General features: G+C 47.3%; 2 pseudogenes; both read right to left on the minus strand.

Annotated features, from left to right (window-relative positions):
- Positions 1–4,250: 4,250 nt before the first annotated feature.
- LOC140912805 (olfactory receptor-like protein COR4) lies at positions 4,251–5,249 on the minus strand (annotated as a pseudogene).
- A 15,166-nt stretch (positions 5,250–20,415) lies between these two features.
- LOC140912811 (olfactory receptor OR9H1-like) lies at positions 20,416–22,626 on the minus strand (annotated as a pseudogene).
- Positions 22,627–27,089: the final 4,463 nt, after the last annotated feature.

A 27,089-nucleotide genomic window follows, 5' to 3' on the forward strand; every position in this document is an offset into this window, starting at 1 on the left:
GATCAGCATTCCCCAACATAAGTAAGGTATTTGCAATGTATCTAAAGCACATAAATGGCTCCAGCTACTGCAACAATTGAGTATCTCACAACCTTTTAATGTATGTGTTCTCAGAATACCTCTGTGAAATAAGGAAGTGCTATTAACCCCATTTTACAGAATTTTAAATGAGGGGCTAAGTGACTTGTCCAAGGTCACACAGCAAAGCTGTGTCAGAGATAGGAATTTAACTCGACTTCTAAATTCCAGGCTAGCACCCAGACTGCCGGCCCTTCCTTCCTGTTTGGCCTTTTGCTCTCAGTATTGATCAAAGTATTCGTTCACCTGCTGCAACACTAGATATTCTCATGGGTATAAACATAATGATGATAATCAAATATATTGGGAATATGTAAATACCAGCATCTGAAGACATCTCTTGAACATCAGTTGCAATGGGCATTATTAGCAGAGAAGTATAGTTTTGTGTCTGCAGAATTAAACTTTATGCTCCTTAACCCTTTTGCTGCTGTTCTTTGGGAACTCCCTTTTCTTGCAGCTAGTGAGACTGAGACAGCCTTGCATTGTATCGGTGCATCTTGGCAAGACCCCCAGTTCCTGGTTCAGGATGGGAGGAGATATAGGCAGAGATGACTCTTCCCAACAAGGAAGAGTTAAGTAGTGCATCAAATTCTATGCCTTGATCTGAAGTCAATGGAAAGCTGTCATTGAGTTCAGCACCTTTGGCTCAGGCGCTTATGCCATTGTTAAGCCAGTGAAATTATGAAGTTATTCCAGATTTATACGTGCCTTGTTAAGCGCAGGATTTCGCTCAGTGTTTCCACTTCCACACTGTTATGGGATGTGCGAATAGCTGCTGCAAGAAATGTCATATTCTGAACAGAGATAACAGGGTTATTGTTCTGTATCATTATAGGTCAGAGATCAAGATGTGTTGGGAAGACATAAAGAGACTCATAGATTCCTAGATTTTTTTAAAGTGACTTAAACATGCTGAACGGAACAATACCTTCATCTAGTTGAACTTCCTTTATAAGACAGGCACAAGTCCCTCACCCCTTAAGTTATCCATTGAGCCCATGAATTCTCTTCGAGCTATAGTATATGATATAGAAAGATATATCGCCTTGATTTTAAGACATTACGTGATGGAACATCCGCCACAGTAATAAGTAATTTGTTCCAATAATTAATTACCCTCAGGAAGAAAAGGTGCACCTCATATCTTGACTGAGTTTATTTAGCTTCCAGTCACTGAATTTTATGCCTCTGTCTGCAGAATTGAAGATCTTTACCCTATTGGAAATCTTTGTCCCACACAGGCACATATATAGCATGCTTAAGGAACTTCTTGACCTTCCCTTGGATAAACTAAGTAATAAAAATAAGATGTATCAGTACAACTCCTTATTTTCAGGGCCAGATCCTCATTTGCTGTCATTTGTGCAGCTCCTTTGACTTCAAGTGACTTCAATGAAAGTATACAACAACGTAGGGTCTGGAACTCAGTCCCTAAAACACAAGCCAATATTTGAGGTGTATAAGAAGAATTTCAGCTGTCAGCAGTAGAGCTGTGAAGAGGACACTGATTGCCAGGGGATGTTGTGAAGGCCAAAAGTATAACTGGGTTTTTAAAAGAATTAGATAAGTTCTTGGAAGATCGGTCCATCAATTGCTATTAGCCAGGATGGTCAGGGACGCAATCCCATGCTATAGATGTTCCTAAACTTCTGACTGACAGAAGCTGGGAGTGGATGACAGGGGATGGATCACTGGATAATTGCCCTGTTCTGTTCATTCTCGCTGAAACATCTGGCATTGGCCATTGTGGAAGACAGGTCACTTGCCTAGATGGACCATTGGTCTGATGCCGTATGAGTAGTCTTATGGTTCTATGTGATGGGCTGGGTGATGCTTTCTGTTAAGATGGCTGGTGCTGGTAGCTGGGTGTGGCTCTGTTCTTTGCCCCCTTCCTCTGCCTGCACAGCTCTAGGATTCCGCTGCTTCTGTAGGCCATGCAGGAGGCTCCCCAGCCTTTAAAATTGCTCTGTCCCCTGCCCTGGGTCTGAGCTGTGTTTTGGGCTCAGATAAAACCAAACGGTGTATGGGTGAGGGCAGAAAGGGGGTGGCAGCAGCCAGAGGCAGAAGAGAGCAAATTACAGGAAAAAGAGGGGTTTTGACTGGGTGTCATGGGTCTGAAAGGCAGCAGGCCTAGGGGTTAGGCTGGGATTCCACAGATTAGTTCAATCTCTCCATTTCCTGAGGGGAGCTCTGCTGCGTCCTACGTATGAAATCAAAGGATCTTAGCAGGAGCCTGGCAGGTGTTTGAAACTTGCCCGTAGTTCAATGTTCTCACTTTTACAGTCGTGACTGGAGGTGCAAACCGAGACCAGAGCCCCATTGTGCTGAACACACAGCCACACCACAGTGACTCACTAGCTCTCTGAGGACATGTCTACACTGCAGTGTAAGCCCTGGGCTAGAAGAACTCACATTTGCAGAGCCTGAGTTTGTTAACATCGGGTTTGAGAATCTACACTCATTTGGAACCCCAGGTTAGGGATTGTTGTACCCTGGGTCCCAAACTGGGGCTCCAGCATCCACACGGCATTATGTGATCCCCATTTCAACCACCCAGATCCCAGAGTTCCCAGCATGCTTCCAAAATGTGACCACTCTAGCTCTTTGTTCGTGGTGCAGTGTGGGAACACTTTATTGTCCAGAGGACAAAGAAACCCAGCCTTTGGGATACTTTTGGCTGAATCCCAGAGCAGGAGTCCAGAGGGGCTGCATCTACACTGCACACCAATAAAAAATATAAACCCTGGGTCTTAGCTTGACTCAGGCTCAGACCTTCTATCACTGTGGGTCCTCAGACCCGGTCTTTGAGCCCTTGGTTCGTGCAATTTATGTGGAGATGGAAGGGGGCTTGAGTTGACTTGAGCATGAGTTCAAACCCTGGGCTTACGTTGCAGTGTGGACTTACCCTGAGGTGACTGGTGCTTCAGGTATTCACTGTTGTAATTCGCCATGCTGAAAAGGTTCAGAAATGGCCAGTGATTTTGGTGCCCAACTTCAGTCCCCTCGATCCCTCATTTCCAGAAATAAAAGATCCATCACTCCAGCTGAAGTCAAGGGGAGCTGCAAGTACTCAGCACTTAGAAAAATAGGGCCCAAGGATTTTTACATTGAGATCCCAATAACCGTGGCATTCACCAACAATGACTATCCTTGAAAACAGAAAAGGAGGACTTGTGGCACCTTAGAGACACAAGTCCTCCTTTTCTTTTTGCGAATACAGACTAACACGGCTGCTACTCTGAAACCTATCCTTGAAAATGTGTCTGTAAAAGTTGTGAGTTTAGGAGTCGCATTTAAAGATCAGGTAGTTTAGGTGACCAAAGAGTGTGCGTGTGTGTGGGGTGGGGGTGGTGTGAGTACTGACAAAATATTATATCTGAGTGAGCATTCATGACATTCTCCCTTTCAACAGACACAGTTTTCAATATAATTACACGCACACAAGTGTCTCCAGGAAAACAGATGAATTGGGCTGTGGATCTGATTGAAGCAAAATCACAAAATTTATTTGAACAAATATCTGTCAATATTTTTGGAGTATCAAACCAGTTCTGGTTATTGCTCATGAATCCATTGTTGCAGTGTGAACTTTCCCTTTTATTCAATAATTCTAAACAGTATTCAAATCGCACTCTTACATTTTACACTGAAAAATCAATTTCAAAGTATTTTACTATCGGTACAGGGGAGCCAAACCATCATTTAATAACTGACATGGCCTTTTTATGCACATAAGGTGTCTACTCAGAAAACCATCTCTGTCTGAGGCAGCACTTAAATACAAGTTCAACTTTAAACATATGGTTAGGTCCCATTGAAGTCAAAGGGAGACATACTTAAACATGTGCTTATGGACTTTCTGAATCAGAGCACATGGCCTAGTTTACACTAAGGGAACAGGTCAATCTAAGCTACATAATTTGAGTTTTGTTAGTAGTGTAACTCATATAGATGTAGCTTAGATCTACTTACTGCGGGGTCCACACTTTGCTGAGTCTACAGAAGAAACTCTCCCTTTCACTCCCCTTACTCATCTCATTCTGGTGGAGTACCAGAGTCAATGAGAAAGCAATCGGGGTCGATCCAGTGAGTCTTCACTAGACCTGCTAAATTGTCCCCCAGTGGATCGATGGTCACAGCATTGATCCACCCCATAGTGGAGAAAAGCCCTATGTGTGCAGAGCAGCCGTTAAAGGATTTGGTTTTCCTATTAACACACCCTTTGGGGGAAAATGGGCCCTCAATTTTGTCTTTATTGCTCTCCTCAGGGCATCCATCGCATCCTTGTTCCTCAAGCTGTAGACGAGGGGATTCAGCATGGGGATCAGCACTGCGTAGAACACGGAGGCCATTTTGTCTGTGTCCAGCACGTAGCTGGTGCTGGGTCGGAAGAACATGAAGAGAATTGTCCCATGGAACATGGAGACGGCCGTCAGGTGGGAGGTGCAGGTGGAGAAGGCTTTGCACCTGCCGTTGATGGAGAGGATCTGCAGAACAGTTGCAATACGTATGATGTATGAGATGAGGATGGTCCCAATGCTGATCACCTCTATCAGACTGCCAAAGAGCAAAACAAGTAGCTCGTTGACATAGGTGCCAGAAGTGGAGAGCTTTAGAAGTGGGTTGATATCACAGAAAAAATTATTCAGGATATTGGAGTGGCAGTAGGATAATCTTAGCAAACCGCTCGCGTGTATCACAGAGGTCAGGAAGGCCCATAGATATGAACCAGCTGCCAGCCATAGGCAGTGCTTTGGTGACATGATGACTGTGTACAGCAGCGGGTTACAGATGGCTACATAACGGTCGTACGCCATTACTGCCAGCAGAAGGCACTCAGAGATGACAAACAATATGAAGCTAAAACATTGGATGATGCAAGCTGTGTAGGAAATAGCTTTCCTCTTGGCTAAGAAGCTCATTAGCATCTTGGGAGCAATGACTGTGGATTAACAGGCATCCATGAGGGACAAATTCTTGAGGAAGAAGTACATGGGGGTGTGAAGTCGGGGGTTGATCCTGATTAAAACCATCATCTCCAGATTTCACACCAGGGTGATACCATAGATCACTAGGAACATCGCGAAGAGCGGGACCTGCAGCTCTGGATGGTCTGTCAGTCCTGTGAGAATGAACTCGGTCACTGCCGAACAATTTCCTCCAGCCATCCATTCAGCCTTGGGTGCTCGCTGCGGGATCAACCATAAAGGAAGGCATTAGTTCTTATGCGAATGGTGTATGCTAATATAAAGAACTGTGGTCATATGCAGAGAGACCCTTTGAGTCATTTAATGGAACCTGTAACAACTGATGGGAAAACCCAGAACTCCTTCACTTCTTCTGAGGGAAAAAAAATCCTTTATCTCTACGAAAGTGCATTACCCTGCCATTTAGTCTGATTTACACATTTTGACCCTGATTCAGCTCATATTTTAATTTCACTGATCAGTGTAGGCTTAGAAACCGTGGATCTCCATTATACCTGGGAACAATAACATGGGTAGGAGGAAGACACAGTTTGCATCACACTGTCTGGTTATTGGGTGACAGTTTCCAGCACCTAAATTTGCCTTCGTGTTTTTAAATCATTGGCTACCAGGCAGTACACAGGATGCACATACATTCATTGAGGAAATAATTCAAAAATGAAACTTCTAAATGTATCCCTTCTGGACACTACAGCCATGCTGACTAAGTCCTACAGCTTCTTGTTCTTTGGCTGCTGAAAAATTACCACACATACACTTCTAATGATCAGACTAAAAGTGTGTAGCCAGGCGTGAATATTTGTGAGAAAATTAACCACAGTGAACATATTTTCAGAAACATATATTTATAATGATAAGAAAAAATGTTGTCTCAATAGATTTACCTTTTAACCTGTCTTTATAGAGATAAGAATAATAATATTCTATTATGATTAGTGAGTTGGGATCAAACTGCCTGTAAACCTGTTTCATCCTATGTCAATATCCTCACTGCACCTCTTTCCTCAGCCCATGTCACAATAGTGATTGCCAAATCATGAAATCGTTAATTGTATTTAGCTCATGTCACACATTCCAGTTTGTGAAATTATGAGAATGTCGTGGGTCTCATTCATAACACCCCTGGCAAGGAAAAAGGTAGAGAACATTGAGTATGATCAGCAGGTATGTATGTGTGGTATGTTTATTGTGGCCAAAGACGAAGAAAAAGTGTGTGTGCGTGTGTGTGTGTGTACATATTCATACACATGCCGTACATACACACATGTTTCACTTATTTCTTTACCCACTCTTTGTTTGTGGCCAAATAGCATGTAGGTCAGTCGGCATTCAGACAAATATTACAAATAAAATGATTATTTAACTTCAAAAGCAGCTTGGTTAATGTGCAGTTCTACAGAAGGTACCAAGGAAGAAGGACTTGACTTCTTTCATCAAATGCGTCCAAGCAAAGAAGAATAGGTCATTTAAGCCTTAATCCTGTGTGGAGCTTGCCTCAGTCCAGCAGAACATTTAGGCAGCTGCATTATCTTTTCATACAATCACAGAAACGTAGGGCCTGAAGAGGTCATCTAGACCATCCCCTACCACTTCTAAACCTTTCATTATTTTTGTTGCTGTCCTCTGAGCTCTCTCCAATCTATCTCCATCTTTCATGTAGTGGAGCACCCAGAATTTTAAGCATGTTGATTTCAATGGGGCTTCTTACATTCTTAAAGTTGCTTCAAGTTAAGCATGTGCTTATATGTTTCTTTGGATTGCGGGCAGCATGTTCAGTACCTTGCTGGTTTGAGCTTGTATTATGGGTGAGCTGAGAAGTTGGGAAATGTCTGTAGATCCTAGGAGTGCTGTTAAGCAGAACTACAAAGAAACTGGAGGGATTTGACAGCTTTATATAACATAGTGTATAGATCCAGATGCTTAAGGGATACTAACATGATGCTTTAGGGCTTAAATAAATCTCTAACTATTAGAGTTCAGGGCGAGATGCGGGGAAGGGCTGATTATTCCACGTCTCACTATTAAAGGTCATTAAACCTTCTTTTGAAACATCTAGTACTAGCCACTATCAGAGACAAGACACTAGATGGAGTTCAGGTCTGATCCAATCTGGCAATTACTGTGTGTTTATTCAGTGTTTCATAAAAAGACCGGTGAAGCCAAATGCCCCTGCAGACCAAATTCCTTCTCAAGAGAGACTCTGAACCAGCGATCAGATAGCTTAATAGAAATTTGCTATAATGTAACTATTTCCTACCCCCACTTTTAAAGGAAGAGCAGGATTGATGCTAAAAGAGCTCTTCTGTCTGTTCATACAGCTCAGATCTATCTATCTATCTGCAAGCAAAAAGTTCTCTCAAAAGAGGCTGTCGAATTCCCCTTTATATAATTGAAGGAAAGATGGAGTTAAAAACATCAGGGAAAAGACGAATGTAAACACATTCTACATAATGCTCAGTAGAGCAACTGAGCTGGCCATATCACTGAAAGCCCATTCAATTCACGGAAATGATTTATTTTCATTGGACTCAGCTCACCACAACCAAACCTCCACACAGCAGTCAGAGAAAGAGCTGAGCCTTACACTGTGCCTTGAAAACACAGAGTTCTGACCTGCGTACCCAGGGAAATGACCTCCAGGTTTAGAAGAGTCCCCAGTGAGAATGCTCAACCATCACTCCCCACATATTTAATCTTGGCCTCACTGAAGTCTATGGCAAAATTCACATTAGTTTCAGTGACCCAGGATTTCTTCTTAGGTGTAATATCCCCTCAATTTAGTGGATAGCTGCATTGGGCAATATCTGTGCTTGGGCTGAGTTTCTCATGACAGAGAACATGTCAATAATCCACTCAGAAAGTCACCCAAGGTATGGACTACGAGAGAGAAGTCATGTGAAAGACTCAGAACAATCTCCTTTCTGTTCTCACATCTTCTGATGTCCTCACCAGAGAGCAGTGCCCCTTCAAGAGTATAATTTTATCCTGAAAGAAAAATATGGCTGCATTTCAGATTCCAATAATCAACAAGTTGACTTCTGCAAATTTCTATCTTGGGCAAGGTAACTTGAAGAGAGGTTTTCCCGATGTAAAAATAAAAGGAGAATTCAGTTCTATTGTAATGGTAATAATGTTCACTCCTACCTTCTGAGAGATGTTGTCTTTCATGATTTCAAAGTATAGGATGGAAGTATGTTTTAATGTTTGGCATAGCATCGTTTTGAGAGAGAATCCCTGTTGCACTTTTTAGATCTGATCATCAAGACAAGCATGGGCAGACTCATTAAAATATACTATATTTCTCTTGGGGACAGGGGATAATCACATGTAGATGCATTATCTTTAAAAGTTTTGCAAAGTTTTCTGCCACTGAGGAGCTATGGGCTCTGTGGCTGATGTAAAACCCATCCCCTGGCTCCCTGACCCAGCACCTGTCATATGAGGCAGGTTGGAGCAATCCAGGGGAAGGTCAAGGTATGGCCAGCCTTGCATTATTATGTGGTTATACTGTGCTGGTCCTGAGTAGTTTTGACATCATTCTCATCATTGATTCCCAAGGGGCTCTAACAGTGTGGCGGAGAGCATGACTTGTTCCCCGGTATGCAGCAAGCCTGGTCCAGCAATGGTACCTGCCATGTTCCATCCTGTTTGCCGGCCCAGGGTGCTACATGCAACGTATGATGCTGGTTTTCCAATTTATTTGAACTCTGGGGGCATGACCTTGTGCCTGTGTAACTTTGCACCCAATTAAATGTGACTTATGAATGGTTCTGAACAACCGCCTTCTGACCAGGTTGGAGTTTAGAACTTGAAACATAAGGAAAGAAGGTGGGTGCACAAATTCAGGGTTCCCATTTGGCCCTGTTGTAGAGCAGTCTCCTCCCAAACCCCACTCCTCCCCTGCTCATGACCTCCTCCCAAGCATCCCCTGGTGGCCTGAGTCTATCTGTAGCACCCTGCAATCCATCTCTCCCTCCTCCAAACTCCACAGCTGCACTCACAACAGATCAGTCTTACTGGCCCTTCCAGCTGGGTTTTATTTATTTTCCAGAGACAACAAACCAAAAGGAGAAGAACAGCATAAGGCAAATTTGCTGCTGGCCTTAGTCTCTGCTCTCGGGGTCTTTCCTCCAAGGTTATTGCCAGACTCTGTATCTAGCCCTCCTTGCTGCTCCTTCCTTTCTCTGCAGCTCCTGCAATTCTCTCAGCCACTTCCTCTTCTGCTCCCAGATGATCAGTAAGAGAATCAGCTGATCTGTGTTCAGGTGGGCCTTCTTAGCAGCTAGGGTTGGCTGAGCTAAGGCCTCCAGTCCTTAAAATGACAAACCACCCCAGTACAGGACTATTCACAGAGACAGGCCATAATCAGCAATCTTGTCCTTTTCTACATCACCTCCCTTCCTTTCTGCTTTACCAGTACAGCTAGCACCAATACCATGGGTGTTTCTTTCTCCCATTCTATTCTTCGTGTCTTTCCATATTGTTCCCTCTGCATGGAACATCCTCACCACACAACTTCCCCAATGCACCACCCTTTCTTTACTAATAAATAATAATAATTAAGTATAAATGACTTCAAAAGAAAGAGAGAAAAAGAAATTCCCAGTCCTTACACATGCTGGTTTCTCTGTATGTGTCCGTCTTCCTTAGATCATGAGGTCTTTGTATTAGGGAGTGTTTTTAGTTTTTCTGTCTTGTAAAGTACACACTATTGACATTAAACAGAAAAATAATAGATATGTCACAAACAAAAAAAAATACCCTTTGTCATAAAGGTTGGTCTCATCAGTGTTGTAAGCCTTAAAAAATAGAAAATACACAAAGGATTAAAAGGTTTCAAAGTCAAGCACTTTCAAGTTAGGAAATACCAGAATGAGCGTTTCCCACACAACATTAACTCTGCAATAAATAAGGCAGGGATCCTACAGACAACAGACTCCTTCAATACACAGCCCCAGAGCAGAAAATCTTGTGCACTGAATAAGGCAGTGTCCTGACGGGAAAAAAACAACATGGGATGATGTAACTAAAATCTGCATCATCACGCAAAGGCACAAGATGACTGAATTAAGGGTGCCAGGGCAACACTTATTTGGACATTTGCTAACCTGAGAATTCTAAAAGTTGTAACCTTTTAATCCTTTTTAAAACCCTGACTTTGTATATCCGAATTATTTGACAGCTTAATTTATTATTGAAAGCTAAACTAAGAAACATTAAATGAAGGGGTTTTGGTTTGTTAATTTCCTTAGTTTTTTTAATAGAAAGAAAAACTATTGTATAAGTGCTGTTTAAACAATGAACCTCTTAATCATCTGCTGTTTTCAGTATATATTTTATTGCCATTCTTATATTTGTGAAGGTCCCTTTTCACCACTCAGTGCTGTGTTGAACACAGTATTGAAAATAATTAAATTAAACTATATTAAAACAAAACTCACTTCATGCAACTTGAGTTTCCGTGAAAGTTCTAAGCTCCAATCCTCAATTTGTAAGAAGCAGATAAACAATATCCAAGAAAAAGAGCTGGATCTTTGCATATCACTTTCACCTAGCCCTTACTAAGGAAAGTAACACACACTGGCCCTTTGAGAAGAAACACTGTACTGTACCACAGTACAAACCCAAATGAGCGCAGCAGGCGGCTGCCTTGCTTGTCCAAATCTGGTCCTGTTTCATTACAAACTTCCTTTCTGTGATGATGTTCTGGTAAGAAGGGGGCAATCAGTTGTCAAAGGTAGCTGTTGCCGTGGCAGCCAGGGGCTAGTCATTCTCCCCAGGTGTGACAAGGAGCTGGAGGCAGGGAGCGCTGAGTGGTGGATTATCTCTGATGTCACAATGCTACTGCTCAGGCAGCACCAGTGGGCAGCAAATGTGCAGTGTGTGTGGGGTGGAAATAGGCTATCCCAGTGCTCCTGTTTCCCCAAATTTCCTAAAGAAACCAACAACATAACACCGAATGCACAGTAGTGATTGTTCCAAACACATACTAATTAGTAGCTGAAATTTGATTCAAATTCCCCATGGCATGTTTAGAACTCAGTGTTCCAAAACAAGGAGAGACCTTGTAAAACAGAAAATTTGGAGGCTCTGGTGTATTTGTGGTTGTGTTAAAATTGAATACTGCGACTTTAAATTTTGGGCACGGTTCCTGGACCTACTTGTATGCTAGACAGCTCAGTGGGGGCTTAGCAGCAGTCAGTCAGCAGGTACACAGTGAATTGTGCCTCTCTGTTATAGACAGTAGCTTATATTCTCTCCCTCTGATTTTGGGGCTCTTGTGTGTTATTGTTCTTGCTGGAAGTTTGCAATGTCTTGCAAACTTCTCTGCTTGTGTGCCACAAAACCTAAGAGACGCAGTCTCATTAAAAAATGAAATAAAATTCTGCAGCCAAAAGTCCTAACTTCCCCCAGACTAATTTCCGCCTACTCTTACTCACACCTTCTTATCAACTGTTTGAAATGGGCCACCCTCATTACCACAACAAAAGTGATTTTTCCTCTCTTGGTATCCTACTCTTAATTCAATTGTCTCGTTAGACTGACCTCCCACTTGGTAAGGCAATGCACATCCTTTCATGTGCTGTGTATTTATACCTGCTACTGTATTTTTCACTCCATGCATGTGATAAAGTGGGTTCTAGTCCACGAAAGCATATGACCAAATAAACTTGTTAGTCTCTAAGGTTCCACAAGGACTCCTCATTGTTTTTGCTGATACAGACTAACATGGCCACCACTCTGAAAAAAAATGAAAGTTTTCCAGGAGAACATTTGTTTTCAGCTGGGAAATGTTGATTCCTTGAAATTGACACATTCCTTGGGAACACGACCATCTCAATGACATTTTCTTTGGTGGGGGTCCCGACCAAAATGAGATTGTGGGGGAGTTCAGAGGTTGTTGTGGGGCGGTCACAGCATTGCCACACTCACTTCTGTGCTGCCTTCAGACCTGGGCTCTGAGGGCAGCAGCCAAGAATCTTTCTGAAGTTAGAGGAGGTTCTAACATTTGCGAGTGGTCCCTGCTTCTGAGAGCAGCTCAGCTGGGGGCTCCTACTTACTAGTCCCCTGGCAAATTAAGACAAGGGCCAATTTGGTGGCATCCTTAAAAATGGACCCCTTAGCCCCAGAAGGAAGTGCAAGGGAAGCCCTGAGCCCCAGCTGCAGATGCCGGGCAGAAGCCCTGAGCCCAGGCACCCAGAGTGTGAGCAGAAGTGGGTAGGGGCATGAAAGTCCTGAGTTCAGCACCCCAGCCCTAGCTGCAGCCACGGGGGTCAGAAGCCCTGAGCCCAGGCACCCAGAGATGTGACTGGAGCAGAAGTTGCCAAGGCCAAACCCCTGAGCCCAATGCAGGGCTGATGCAGTGCACTCTCTTCTGCATGCCTCTGGTGCATCTGCTATCCCCAGCCCAGCAGACAAACAGCTAGGAGGACCCTGCTGGTTTCTCCTGGCTTGGGGGATTCCAGGAGAGATCGGATTTCATGGGGCAGGGCTACTTCGATCTAGCCAAGAAAGGCACAACAGGAACCAACGGCTGTCAGTTGAAGCCAGAGAAATTCAAATGAGATGTAAGGCACACATTTTTGACAGTGAGGGAGACTAAACCCTGGAACAAATTACCCAGGGAAGAGGTGGATTCTCTGTTTCCTGGTATCCTCACATCACAACTGGTTATCATTCTGGAAGGTGCCATGGGACCTTTTTGTGAATTACAAGCAATTGGGCTTAATATGATGGTAAGTGTGTGAAATGTCATAGCCGGTGAAATAGAGGCCGGATTAGGAGATCAAATAGTTTCACAATCTATGTCTGTATGGAAAACCCAGTGTGGGGTGAGGAATAGACTCTGCTGTTTTACTGGGTGGCCTGCTTGCTCCCCAGAATCAATAATGAGCAAGTGGGGAGATCCAGGGTGCAGCTCAAACATCCAGCCAGGCTGGCCAGGGGCAGACATCAGACCTGCAAGGGAAAGGTGAGTGTGGCAGTGACTTCACAAAGGCCTTTGGCAGGAACTCAGCCTATTGGGCAAAGATGATGAGGCGGGTGTGACCCCACAGAGCTCCCTTGACAACAGACCGGCAGGACAGGGGTGCGGGGCAGGGGGAACCTCGGAGACCCCTGTAGCCTTGCTGCAGCAAGCCTCCATCTCCCGGTCTCTCGGTGAGGACCAAGAGACGGTTGGTGTGGAGGAGATTCTCCGGGATTGTTTTCATTACTGTATTGATTGTGTGGAAAGAAATCATCAGCTGTGTAGAAGGTAAGAAAAAATATAGCCTCTAAGTAGAAGATGGGCGACCCTATCCTCGCAGATTCAAAGGCATCCCCACCCTCCCAGTGAAAAAGGTTTTCCTAATATCCAAGCCTTCCACACTGCAACTTGAGATCATTGCTCCTTGATCTGTCGTCTGCCAGCTCTGTGAATTTCATGAGAATCAATCTTTCATAAGGAAAATAATTCAAAAATACAAATACAAAAAACTTGGAGTGAAATCAGTCCATCCTGATCTTTAATATCTTGAGATGTGGGCCTCGGAGGCCAGACTGAGACGCTCATTGGCTAGGGACACCCAGGAAGGCAGTAGAAAAATTCAAGTCCTCTTAGGAATCAAGCTTCCATAATCCAAGGAACACCTGAGGGCAGCGGGAGACAGAGGGGTGCTGAGAATGTCTAACTCATGATTGCAGATACAGAGATGTGTTATTGGCTTTGGATGGGGGACAAGTATCAAATCCACCAGGATTCTTGCCCCAAACAACCATCACTCATTGTCCTTTCGAGCACAAGGGCTCTAACACGTCTGACGTAATTAAGTCTCTTGCTTCCTAGGACTTAGAGAATTTTCTCCATCCCCATGATACAGAGGGAGAGTGAAAAGAAGTGACCTCCCTTTGGTCACGCACCAAGGTCATGCCACCCTAGTACCACCCTGTGCCCTTTGGCTCACCAAGGTGCCAGGACTGAGCCATAGGAGCCCCACTGACACCACTGGGAGTGGCCCAGCCACATCCGGTGGCAGGGGATGCTGGGCAGTGTCAGGGGAGCTCCAGCCTCCCCTGATGATGTTGGGATGGGGGCTGATGGCCACGGGGCCCTGAGGCTGATGGGGCTGTGGGCATCTCTGAGAGGGGCAGGGTGGGGCCCTCGATGCCGTGGGGTTCCTTGAAGAGGAAGGGGGACATTGAGCCATTTCTCTACTCTGCATTCCCACAGTATCAGCACAAATGACCCTTTCTCCTTCTCTCCCCGGTGCAGAGACCCTCAGTGCCCAGCTGGAGGAGGTGGAGATGAGGCGGAGGAGGATGTTTCCCCTGAACAAGATACCATCAGGGTCATCCAGCAGCACCTCCAGGACAGAGCTGAGGTAAAAAAATCTTCAAGCTGCGCTGCCCCTGAGTTTGTCTTTTCCCTTGTTCCATCCCCACCCACACTGGGGGGTTTTGTCCCAGAGAATCCGTGACCCTCAATGGGGGGAATTTCTCCCCTGTTATCTGGTACCCCAAAGTGGGGGTGTTTGTCTCTCGCAGACCAAGGTGTCCGCTGCCCGCAGACACTGTCCCAGTTACAACCCCGTCTGTGCAGGGCGACACTGGTTTGGGGAAGCAGGGTGGCTTTCCCTTTCCAACTCCATGGGGTTCCTGAGCCCGGGAGCTGGTGTAGGTGGGGTGGGGAGGGCCCTACCTAACCGTCTCTCTCTCTCCACCAATCCCACTCTTAGTGGGTGGAGGACAGGGACAAAAAGCTCCGCTTCCTCCATGCTGTCCCATGTCTGTGCTTCTTGGCACAGAAGCAGGGGTGGGACACTCTGGAGCCGCACTTCTCCAAAGCGGCCCTCGTGCAGAGCATTGCGGTGAGTGGGACCCTGTGCCTGGCCCCTGGGGTGAGGAAGCCAGACATGGGAGGAAGAGTTAGTGGGGCTGGAGTGGGGAGCAGAGCAAAGGGGTTCCTGGGACTGAGCTCTGGGGAGCAGGGAAGGGGGAAATTCTGACTCTGACACTGATGGGGAGCTGGCAGTGGGGGAATTCTAAGGCTGGAGGAGCAGCTGAGGCTGAGGGGAGGGAGGAATTGGGTGGGAGAGGGGGAAGGAAGGGGTAAGTTTGATGGATGGGAGGAATGAGGGGCCCAGCTGGTTGCGGGTGGGGGTGACACTGACTGTTTGTGCAGCGCACTGTGGTCTCCTCCCGGGGAAGCACCTGAGGGTCTGCGCTGAGTCTCACATGGGGTTTTATCTTCTTGGGGTCTGTCAGGAGATGATTGAAAATCTGACCATGGAGTCTGAGCTGAGCTCCATCGTCTCCAGCTCCGTGGCCACGGTTTGCAGACTCAGGTACCAGGACGCTCCCATCCAGCTTCCCTAACCCTGGTGCTGATCAGGTCCAGAGCCGGTAGCCCCAGATCCTCTCCAGCCTAGATTAACCCCAGCCGTGGCTGTTTGCGTCCCCCAGCAGAGGAGCTGGGAACATCCCCTCTTCCCTGGCTGGGGGGTGATTTCACTCCCGTAACGTGACAGTGGCCATAGGGAGGGATCATTGCAGGGGAGGAGGGTCATGTGCATGACACTGCCAGCGCCACTCCGGTGCTGCCAAGCATAACACGGGCTCCTCTCTCCCGCCAGTAAACTGAAGCCACCACTTGCCCTGGAGTGGGGGTCACACCTCCTGCGGGCTCTACTCTACACCATTTTCACCATGGGCACGGGGCAGGACACCACCCACTTCCGGGTAGGTCATGATCCTACTTCTCTGTCCCTGGAGCAGGAGCGGCCTCTGGTCCCTGCTCCCTTGGTTTGATGGAGCTGCTGAGAGTAAGGGAGGGGTGAGCAGAGCTGGGAACAGGCCCGGGCAGGGAGGGGTTGTAGGGGGGAACACCACAAACTCTCAGGGAGTACCCCTTCCCTTCCAGAGGGGATTGCATTACCCCTCTGTGTCTGATCCCAGCCTTTACTTTTCTCCTCAAGCTCTGCTCTGCTGCCTCGACTCTCCCGGGGATCCTACCTCCCACCCATTGCAGTTTGGCTGTTCCAAACTCTGCTGGGTACCAGGCCCTGCACAGAGAACTGCTAAGGGCAAGGATTGAAGAGCCAGCCGGCTTCCAGCCATGAACTCTTGCTAAGTGTCCCTGCAGTGATGTGAATGGCAGAGCCCAGGATGTACCTTTTGGGTCTGGCCAGGGTTCCCCAGAGAATCCTCCAGATCCCCTGACTGGGGTAGCCCCATGCCCCTGACTGATGGGTGCTCCCTCTTCTTGCAGGCTCTGCACAACACCTATTCAGAGAGCCTTGGACACCATGCTTGGGGGCCTGCTCACCGAGACCCCCACCACAGACAAGCTGCAGCACCTCTTTAAGGTGAGCAGAATGGGAGGGTCGGGGGGGGGGGGGGGAATTTCCCATGAACCTCGTGGGAGGGCTGCAAAGGAGAGACTGGAAGAACCATGTTTCTATTGTGTCCTCCCACCTCGGTCCCAAGTGGCCACAGTTTCCGAGAGCCATCAGTGCAGTGCAATGTTGGTGCCCTTCCGCCATCCAGGGTAGTGGCAGACGGGAAAGGGGGGGCAGAGGGAAGTAGCTGGGACTGTCAGCCAGAGCTCTGCATGGTTCCACTGAGCACTAAAAGTGATCACCAGTCCTGGCTGGGGACTCAGAGGCTGAAACCCCTTAGTGATCTGGGACACAGGCCTCTGAGAAAAGTCACTGGCTCCTTTCTAGGGAGACCCTGAGATACAGGAGCCGCCTCAGGAAATCAGCTCTTCTGTCCTAGAGACACGGCAGTTCCCAAAGGGATTGACCTCATGGTCCATCCATCCATCCTACCAAGGCCTCTGGAGCCGGGGTCTGGGGGCCCAGGGCATGTGCCTTAATCCTGATAAGGCTGTTCATGGATCAGTGGTTCAGAGCAAATAGACCAGCCCCAAGGCCGAGCTTTGTCCCAGGCTGGAGGGACACTGACAGCTTGTGCTCAGCAAGACGTGGGCAGTGTCATGAACCCCCACATGAGAAGTCAGATATTCCATCCTGAACATAAGGCCTCAGCCCCGTGTGGAGTGGGACAGGCTCGTCTGTAGAGCACGTACGCCTGCCTGCTGACCCTCCCAACCTTCTTCTCCAGCAGCATGTCCATTTCTCGCTCAACTCCGGGAATACCAAGGAGAGAGCTAGGGCCATACGGAGCAGCGCTGCCCTGCTCCGATTCGCCACCTCCCTCTCCGGATTTGACGTAAGTGACCTTTGATCCCAGCATCCTGCAGAGCCAGGGCTTGAGTCAAATTCCTCATCCCCTGGTTAAGTGGTCCCCCCTGGCTCCATAAGGGACTGCGACATTCCATAGGCCACTGGCTGGCAGGGTCGTGCCTGGCCTCAGTGCCCTTGTTACTCCGGAGAATCCTGGCAGCGAGTGCTCATAGATGTCCCATGCCCTGGTCCCTTTACTCCAAGCTCCCTTGGGGGCAGAGAGAAAGAGGGCTCTAGTTCCTCTCCCCCAGCGCCTCCTACAGATGGATTGGAGCAGAGCTCTGGCCAAGGGGAGCTGGGGAGCTGAAGGCAGAATGTTGATGGATTCCCCCCTTCTTTCAGCATTAGCAGCCACCATTAACAGGCACCCATGCCCAGAGCACAGTGAACATAAGGGTCACCTGATTACTGTGACGAATGAGACAAATCCCCCTTCAGGTACTAAAGCACCTGGTGGGGACCCTGCAAGTCCATTGGGCCGTGGATTCCACGAGGACCCCGGCCAGTGTTCACCCAGCAAAGGGAACAGAAGGAAACAGGCACTAAAGCCAGATGCCAAACCTTCCCAATGGGTGTGTCTTTCTCCCCCGGAGCTGAACATCAGAGAGGAGAGCAATCTGTGGTGTCGGTACGGGCTCCAAGACACCGAGCGCCTGGCCTACAGGAACATGGCCAGTGTCGAAGAGGTAAGGTCTCTCTGCCGGTGCATTTCAGTAGATCAGATGTGGAGCTGTCTCCCCCTGCACTGAGTGTGTTATGGACGGGGAGGAATAGCTCAGTGGTTTGAGCATTGCCTGCTAAACCTAGAGTTATAAGTTCAATCCTTGAGGGGGCCATTTAGGGACCTGGGGCAAAAATTCATTGGATGGTTTAGTCGGTGATTGGTCCTGCTTTGAGTAGAGGGTTGGACTAGATCAACTCCAGAGGTCCCTTCCAACCCTGGTATTCTTGGATACTTATTTCCAGCAGAGAGTGTTCAGCTGCAAGAGGCTGAGAACCCTTGGTTGGGTTGGAGCCTTGCTAACTGTCCAGACTTGTGTGTGTTGCATGGATCCATTGTTACGTAGCATAAAAGGGATCCCCTTGGGGCTTGAGTTAACAGAGGATTGTATCTACAGGGATCTGGCTCTGCTCACTGTCTCCCTGGTTGACACCCTGGTGTCTGAGAGGGGAGCCCCTGGGTCAGTGAGTTGGGAAGCTCAAACCAGCAATTGCTGGAACAGGTCCTTGTTGGATTCCCTGCACCTCTGGAAGCACAGGCAGGATGTTGAGTTTGCCAAGCACCTGACCTGCCCCTGCCCTGGGCGTCGGGTGAGGGACACTGAGATCCTTTCCTGGGCTGAATCACAGCACTTGTCAAGGTTCCTTCCCCACTCTGAACTCTAGGGTACAGATGTGGGGACCTGCATGAAAACCTCCTAAGCTTACTTTTACCAGCTTAGGTTAAAACTTTCCCAAGGTACAAACTATTTTACCCTTTTCCCCTGGACTTCCACTGCCACCACCAAACTTTATCTGGGTCCTGAAAAAACGTAGTTTGGACATGTCTTTCCCCCAAAAATCCTCCCAACCCTTGTACCCCACTTCCTGGGGAAGGTTTGGTAAAAATCCTCACCAATTTGCATAGGTGACCACAGACCCAAACCCTTGGATCTCAGAACAATGAAAAAGGATTCAGTTTTCTTACAAGAAGACTTTTAATAGAAGTAAAAAGAAATCACCTATGTATAATCAGGATGGTAGAAACCTTGCAGGGTAATTAAATTCAAAACATAGAGAATCCCTCTAGGCAAAACCTTAAGTTACAAAAAAGACACACAAACAAAAATAGTCATTCTATTCAGCACAGTTCTTTTCTCAGCCATGTCAAGAAATCATAATCTAACACATACCGAGCTAGATTACTTACTAAATTCTGAGACTCCATTCCTGTTCTGTCCCCAGCAACGCATCACACAGACAGACACAGACCCTTTGTTTTTCTCTCTCCTCCTAGCTTTTGAAAGTATCTTGTCTCCTCATTGGTCCTTTTGGTCAGGTGCCAGCGAGGTTACCTTTAGCTTTTTAATCCTTTACAGGTGAGAGGATTTTTCCTCTGGCCAGGAGGGATTTTAAAGGGGTTTACCCTTCCCTTTATATTTATTTCAGCACTGTATGTGATGCTCGTGGGATTGTTGGTGAGGAGCAAGAGTGGAAGCAGATCAAAAAAGCCCCTAACCTCTAGCGGGTGAGCTACAGGAGATAGCGCTGCTGGGAGCAGTAGGGGGCCTTTGTTGTCATTGTGAGCTGGGATCCGGAGCGCGCAGACACGTTCCCAGCCTGTCATGGCACCTGTGGTGAATTCTGCTCCAGAAAGAGCTATTCCTCAGTGCCTGAACCTCTTACTGAAGGGGGGGTTCCATGGTCCATGGGAGCGTAAAGGTTGGCTGCCCCAGGACTCTTATCCACCTTGTGAGATGCTAAAGGGATTTGGAGCCTGGTTCTGGGCAATTGACAAGGGCTCTGGTGCTGTTGGTTTTAGGTCTTTGGAGAGATCTTCATGGAAGGCCAGAAAAGATCTTTCCTCCAGGTGATGCTTCTGGCCATACATGACCCCCAGCTCTGTGTTATCCAGGCTGGGCTGGTGCTGACAGATTCTATTCAGGGGGAAGTCGGCCAGCTGATAGGGAATGAGGTAACCAAAGAAGGATCAATTGGGGAGGGACCCCCATGGCCTTTCACCTCCAGGCCCTAGTATCATGTTATCCCAGCCACCACCTGCTCTGGGAGAACTGGAGGAGTCAGTCAGCAGAGGCTGCTGAAGTGCCCCATTCCCCTCAGCTACTGTCCAAGGCGTCATCTTAACAACAGGGGTGGGGCCCTTGGGAAAGGTGTCCTCTCACCCCACAGCACTACTGCCCAGAGGCTTCCAGCCCCTCAGCTGGATGGGGAGAGGGAGGCTGAGGGGCTTCTGGGGAGCGGAGTTTAATCCCCGGCTGGTTTGGAAGGTAGAAGAGCTCTCCCAGTGGGGCTGAGAGGAAGGGGACAGGAGTTCATTCCACAACGGTGGGAGAGGGGTTGGAGGTCACTAGGGAGGAGACAAGATTTCATCTTGGGGTTTGGGTGAGGGAATCTGTCCCTCAGATGTGGGGAAGGTTGGGGTAGAAATTTTGCTGGTTCCCTTTGCCGTTAATGCCCTTCGTTGCCATGTATGTCAGAATCTCTGACTGATTCTTGTTCCCTTGCAGCAGGAGGAGGTTACAGTGATGATAATGGCCCACCTCTTCTATATCCAGTGCTTGCGCCAGGTGCCCAAAGCACTGCAGGGGCCAGGCACTGGGGCTAGGCCAGATACGGTCCCTCCCCCATGCCCAGAGGCCAGTTTCAGAAGCATCAAGCTATCAGGGCCGTGGGGCTGGCCCAGAAATGAGAGCATCCTCAGGGCCACGGGTTATCCTCAGTAACCATTGCAGTCTGGAAGGGCTGGCCCAATGTAGAGCCCCTCCCCTGTCATCACTGCTGAGACCTCCCCATGGCCCGTGTCACCCCGTTGCAGTGAATGTCTGACTATCCCCACCTGAGGCCCAACCCACTCACCTGGTATCTGAACCCTTCCCATCCACAAAGAAAACTCCCCCCTAACACCTTGGGGCTAGGTAGGATTCTCCCCATCTGGCAGGTGGGGTCTGAGACACAGAGGAATGGCTGAGATCCTGGTCACACACTCCTGGGGGTAGATCTGGGAACTGGACTGGGTCCCAAGCTAGTCCCTTTCCCCGAGGGGCAACTTCAGGTTCTGCCCTTTATTCTCCCCTCCTGCTGGGGGGGGGTCTCTGAGTGTGAAATGAACAGGGAGGTTTATGGGGTCCTAGCACAATGCCTGGGTGGTTGCTCCCCTTGGCTTGGATCCTAGGGTCAGAGACATCTTTGTCATCTTGCTCTCCTTCTTCTATTCCTAGAAAGAGAGACCCCCCGCGATGAGGGGACTCTAGGGATCCAGCTGGGCAGGGCCTAGGAGAACCTGTAAGTCATCCTGGTTCCCGCCTGCATGCATCACCCTGTCCTGCCCTGCCCTCCTGTTCTTCACTGTTGACTCTGGCTTGACCCTTGGCTCCGGTCTCTGATTATGACTTTGGCGTAACCCTTCTTAGCTCCAGATGTTGGCTACCCATCCTAGTTCCATACTCTCCTTGCCCTTCTCTAGCCCCGCTCCAGGCCCTCCACCAACCCACTCCAGCATTGTCTTCTCCTCCTGATCTTCCTCAAACACTCGGACATTGGCTACCCGGCTTTGACCCTCGGCCTGTATCTGGACTCTGGCTTGACATTGACTTGGCTGATCTTTGCTCTCTGACTATCCGGCTATGACCTTTGGCAGGGATTTAGAGTCTGGCTCTGGTTCTCCTTCTGATTTTTTGATGGACTCTGATCTTGGTTTGGACCGTGGTGTGTCCCTGGACCTTGATTCTAGCACCACTATCAGCCTAGGCACAATCCTGCACCTCACTGCAACCTGCGCTCTAACCCCTGGGCCTAATTATCGGATGCAGCACGTGACATTAGCTAGTGCAACTTTTTGGAGAAAAGCAGGCTCTATGCAAGTAAGTGGCCCGTATGCAACAGGGACACACCACACCAGGTGTGAACAATGACCTCACTACATGAGCCTAGCCCGATGATATCCCTGCTGGAGTTGCGCAATGGAAATGACTGAAAAAGTCAGGGGTTCCTTGAACCAGCTTCCACCCCTGGACTTACACCACCTTCTTGACTCGGACACCCAGCATCCTGATCAATACCCAGAGTACATGGATACCTTTGAAAGAAATGGGGACTCGTTGCCTCTGTTCGAGGACGGACTGAATATAAATAGAGTTTGCACAATTGAATTCACAGAGCCACAGACATATGTGCCAGCCACCAACAGGACACAGTGTCTCTTGGGCATGATGGTTCTGTAGAGCAGTGGATTACAGATAGCTTTGAAGCGGTCATACGCAATCACAGCCAGGAGGCAACTTTCACTGGTCAAAGAAACAGACGAAGAATAGTTGTGCCGCACACTCAGTGAAAGGAATGGTTCTCGTCTCTGCTACCAAGGTCATGAGCAGCCTGGGAGCTATGGCTGTGGAATATCCAATATCTACAATGGACATCTGGCTTAGGAAAATGTACATGGGGGTATGAAGTCGGGTTTCAGCCATGATTAACGCTATCATCCCAAGATTCCCCATCAGGCTGACCACATACATCACAAGGAACAGCATAAAGAGGGGGTCTGTAGATCTGGATGAACATTTGAATCCTACAAAAATGAACTCTGTCACTGTGGTGTGATTTCTCTCTGCCATTTCTTCCAGAAACTCTCTCCTCTGCTGGTGAAAAATAAAAATAAGGATTACAATTAATCAGGGGCAAATAAAGTATTGGGTACAGATCCCTCATAATCCCTGTGATTATACACCATTTCATAAGAACAAACATAATACATCAAAGGGAATGTTCTCTTTGTATTACCCACATGCTTTCCATTAGAGATAGGATATGTTCTAGCTACAGAAATATTGTAGACTCTGTGTTAATATGCATGAAACCATCCAGTGGGTCAAATCTTCTGTAAAATAAGAGGTATATAGATTGGGAGTGTTTAGTTTAGAAGGGAGGCAAATAATCTCCTGTCAATGTACACAAATAATCAATGCTATAGAGTTTATTCATGGTCATTGATTTTCTCTTCCTAATCCAAACGACCTCAAAGGGCACAAGGGATGCTCAGTGCCCCTTTCATATAGGTGCCTAAATAGAAATTTAGGTGCCTACTATGAGGCAGCCCCAGCAGAAAAGTTTGGTATCACTGTCTATGTAGCCTTAAAGTGTCACAGTCCTATTGAAGTCAGTGTATGTTTTACAGACATTCTTTGTCACCATGTGCATTATTTTTCCTCCCTCTTACAAATCCTCCCAGAGGTACTAACATTTGTAAGTGGTATGGACTGTAACTGATTCTATGTTACTTTTGACTCTCAGATTCCCAGAGCCTAGAAATGAGAAAATGCATCTCCTAGGGATAAATACTAAGACAACCTGTGGAACTCCTTGCCAGAAGATGTTTTGAGGGCCAAGACTATAGCAGGGTTCAAAAAAGAACTAGATAAGCTCATGGAGGATAGGTCCATCAATGGCTATTAGCCAGGATGGGCAGGGATGGTGTCCCTAGCCTCTGTTTGCCAGAAGCTGGGAATGGGCGACAGGGGACGGATCACTTGAGGATTCCCTGTTCTGTTCATTCCCCCTGGGGCACCTGGCACTGGTCACTGTCAAAAGTCAGGAGACTGGGCTAGATGGACCTTTGGTCTGACCCAGTATGGCTGTTATGTTTCTATGGAATTTCACTGCCACATTCACCAAGAGATGCTCAAAAGATAATAATAATGACATTTCTAACCAGTCATGGTGTAGGTGTACACTCAGTAAATTCCATTGTGGTTTGTATTTGGTGGAGGAAGTGATGGGCTGGTTTGGCTCCCAATAATTGATGAGGAGGTGTCAATTCCAAGAGAGGCAAAGCTGCTTTTGTAGTGAGCCAGCCACTCCAAGTCCCTATTCGACTCCAGTGATGCCATCAGAGGACCCAGCCACATCAGCCACACCATCAGGGGCTCATTCACCTGCAGGTCTACTAATGTGATATATCCCATCATGTGCCAGCAACGCCCCTCTACCATGTACATTGGCCAAACCGGACACCTCCTCATCAATTATTGGGAGTGGACCACATTCACCCTGATTGAACTGGCCCTGCAAACACTGGCTCTCCACTTGTGAGGGAACTCCCTTCTCTTCATGTGTCAGGATAACAAATGCCTGCATCTGTAATTTTCATTCCATGCATCTGAAGTAGTGGGTTTTTTACCCACAAAAGCTTATGCTCAAATAAATCTGTTAGCCTTTAAGGTGCCACCAGACACCGTGTTGTTTTTGTGGATACAGACGAACATGGCTACCCCCTGATAGAATGTCAGAAGAGATCATGAAAATGTCTTTGATGTCTCCTGGAGGCTGGGGATAATAAATCACAGATTCCAAAATAGAACAGCTCTAACAGGAGAGATGGAGGGAGAACCACACCAGAATATCGCATATTTCAGCAACTAGAGTGCCCACAGGAGAGGTGGGAGACACCTGGTGAAATCTCTTCTCCTTTGAGGTGGAAGAGGTAGGCATCTGGATGCTCAGAAAGAAGTAGCAGTGTGCATCCTCAGAGGCTGAAACAGGCACAAAGGAGCTTTTACTGCAAGAATGTAGGTGCCAAGTGAGTTTAGGCATCTATGGGGTTTGGCCTCAGCTGAGAGGGGATTTCAGAAATAGCAATGGGGCCTGGTTCTGGATTGAGATGCCCAAAGTGGCAATTCAATTTAGGAGTACAGGTTTCATCTCTGCCACGTGCCAACACTTAGATCTGGCCTACAACCAAAAGATTTACAGGTGTTGCTATATCTGTTAGGGATGTGCTTCTCCTCTGATATACTGGTATAAGCATCGGTGTGGATGAAGTTATATCAATATAAAGGTGTCATATACTGAATAGGTCCATAGATTATAGGCCAGAGAGGACCATTGTAATCAGCTAGTCTGACCTCCTGCATAATACAGGCCATAAAGGAAATGTTGAAATGATTGACTCAGGTGAAACCCCAATCTGTGCCTCACCACCTCCATTAGCAGGGATCATGGACTAGCCATTGCACCACAGAGCTACCTATCACATTTCATTAGTGCTTTCTCCCTCGTGCTACCCTAGAACAAAACAGCTTTACCCTGCTGTAGCTGAGTCTATTCTACAGGGCAGAGCTGAGTGAAATTCAGAATTTCCATGCCATGGGAAAAACTGACTTGGGATGCAAACAAATGGTGACAAATCAAGGAAAAAAGCTCAAATATTAACATTTTGAACAGAATGGAAATTCTGAAAAATGTCCATTTGCAAATGTCAAAAATCTTTGGTTTTCAAATTTTTGATCAGCATGAAACATGTGGACGTTCCAAAACTGAAATGCTTCCTGTCGGTTTATTGACCTGACTTAAAAGGCTACTGCCTGCCTCAGATTGAAATGTGTTTAGTTGGAAAGATTCAGCCTGTTCTGCCATTTCTGAGACCAAAGCTAGGGGAAAAGACATTGTTCTACCCACATTAAAAAAAAAATAAAAAAAAAAACACCCCACCACAGATGACTTCCTCTGAAAAGCTCTGGTGACCCCAAGCTTTGCAGCAGTGACTTGAAATTTGACAGGGCGGTGCCTTATGTCGGTCTCATGAAATTCTGCCCAAATTTGACCCTTTAAAAAATTGCTGCTCACACAGGATCAATCGAGATTTGCTAGAGCTTCCCAGTTTAATCTCCCCAAGAGTCCATCTGCCCTGGGCAGGCAACATCCCAGGGATTCCAGGGACTGAGCAGGGGATTTTCCCAACAATTCCAGTTCTGGGCTGCTGCAGGGTTTCAAATTGGGCACCCAAATTTAGTGGCAAATTTTGACCGTAATTTCTTTGTGCTTCACTTCCCTACCTCTGCCTCCACTCCCTTACTCTCCCACACTTTCAGCGGCTGTTCTCCCAGCCTTTTCTATAGCCCCAGGCTAATTGGGTGGGTAATTGTCTCCCGTTCACCAACTCGGTGCAGGTTTTTCTAGCCAGCTCCAATTTGCTTCCCTTAATGGGAGCTGGCCTGACAGAGGGCTGAGTCAGCAGCTCTTGCCCAGATCTCCGTCACACCTGGGCCCACACATTGAATGATGAGGCTTAAACAAAATACTGAACAGCTGCTCACAAAGTGGGCACTGTCCATTCTCTGCACTCAAGCTGGCTGGGAACTTTTTTAATAAAATGGATTTTCCACCACAAATATGGATTTGCCAAATAGGAATCTTTTAATTGGAATGTCTCAGTTTTGATTCAACATTTCTCAGGTTCAGGGTGGAGTTTGTGATTAAACTCCAGAGACATAGAGAGAGCAACTCCAAAATAGCCAAATCCCAGCTTGCAGGGCACGCACCTGGGATGTGGGAGACCCCTATTCAAGTCACTTCTCTGCCTAATTAAGAGCAGGGAAATAGAACTATGTTTCCAATATCACAGGGGAGTGCCCTAATGTCTGCCCTGTTTTGTATTCTGTGGTGCATCTCTGTCTCTCAATCTCTCCTGTTGGGTGAACAATAAAGGATTCATTGGGACACACAAAGAGAAAGTCTATCTTGATAGCCCAGTGATTGTAAGCCTGATCTGGGATGTGAGAGACCCAAGTCCAAGTGCCTGATCTAGAATGGGTTAGAAGGAGTTGAGATCAGCTTGGTGGGGGAGATAGTGAGTTTGGGGAGAGTTAGGTGTGGCTTGGGGAAGAGCATCCACAAGAAACTGTGGGTTTGCCTAGAGGGAAGAGAGCTATGGGGAATGGTACTGCAGGTGATGGACATGGATGATGACAAACGGATGCCCCCCCTTTCTATAAGTGTTACTAGAGTCTCTCCAGCATCCTTTCTCCCCCAACCTTTTCTGTGGTGGTCAAGTCATCCTGACCCACCAGGCAATTGCTTGGTGGCATTTTGAATGGTAGTATCCGGGGCTTATCTGGAGGGCCAAGTCACATTAGTGACTGTCAGCGAGTCTCCCTGGAACTGTTGAAAATCCACCAGTTCATCCCTTAACCTAGATGAGTACCCTAACCACTGGGCTACTGGTTATTCATGGGTCTAGCTTCTCTATCTCTCACTTTCTGGGAAGTTTTTCCAGGAGACCTGGTTTCATCCCAATGTAGAA

This window comes from Lepidochelys kempii, chromosome 6 (assembly GCF_965140285.1).
Source record: "Lepidochelys kempii isolate rLepKem1 chromosome 6, rLepKem1.hap1, whole genome shotgun sequence".
NCBI lineage: Eukaryota > Metazoa > Chordata > Testudines > Cheloniidae > Lepidochelys > Lepidochelys kempii.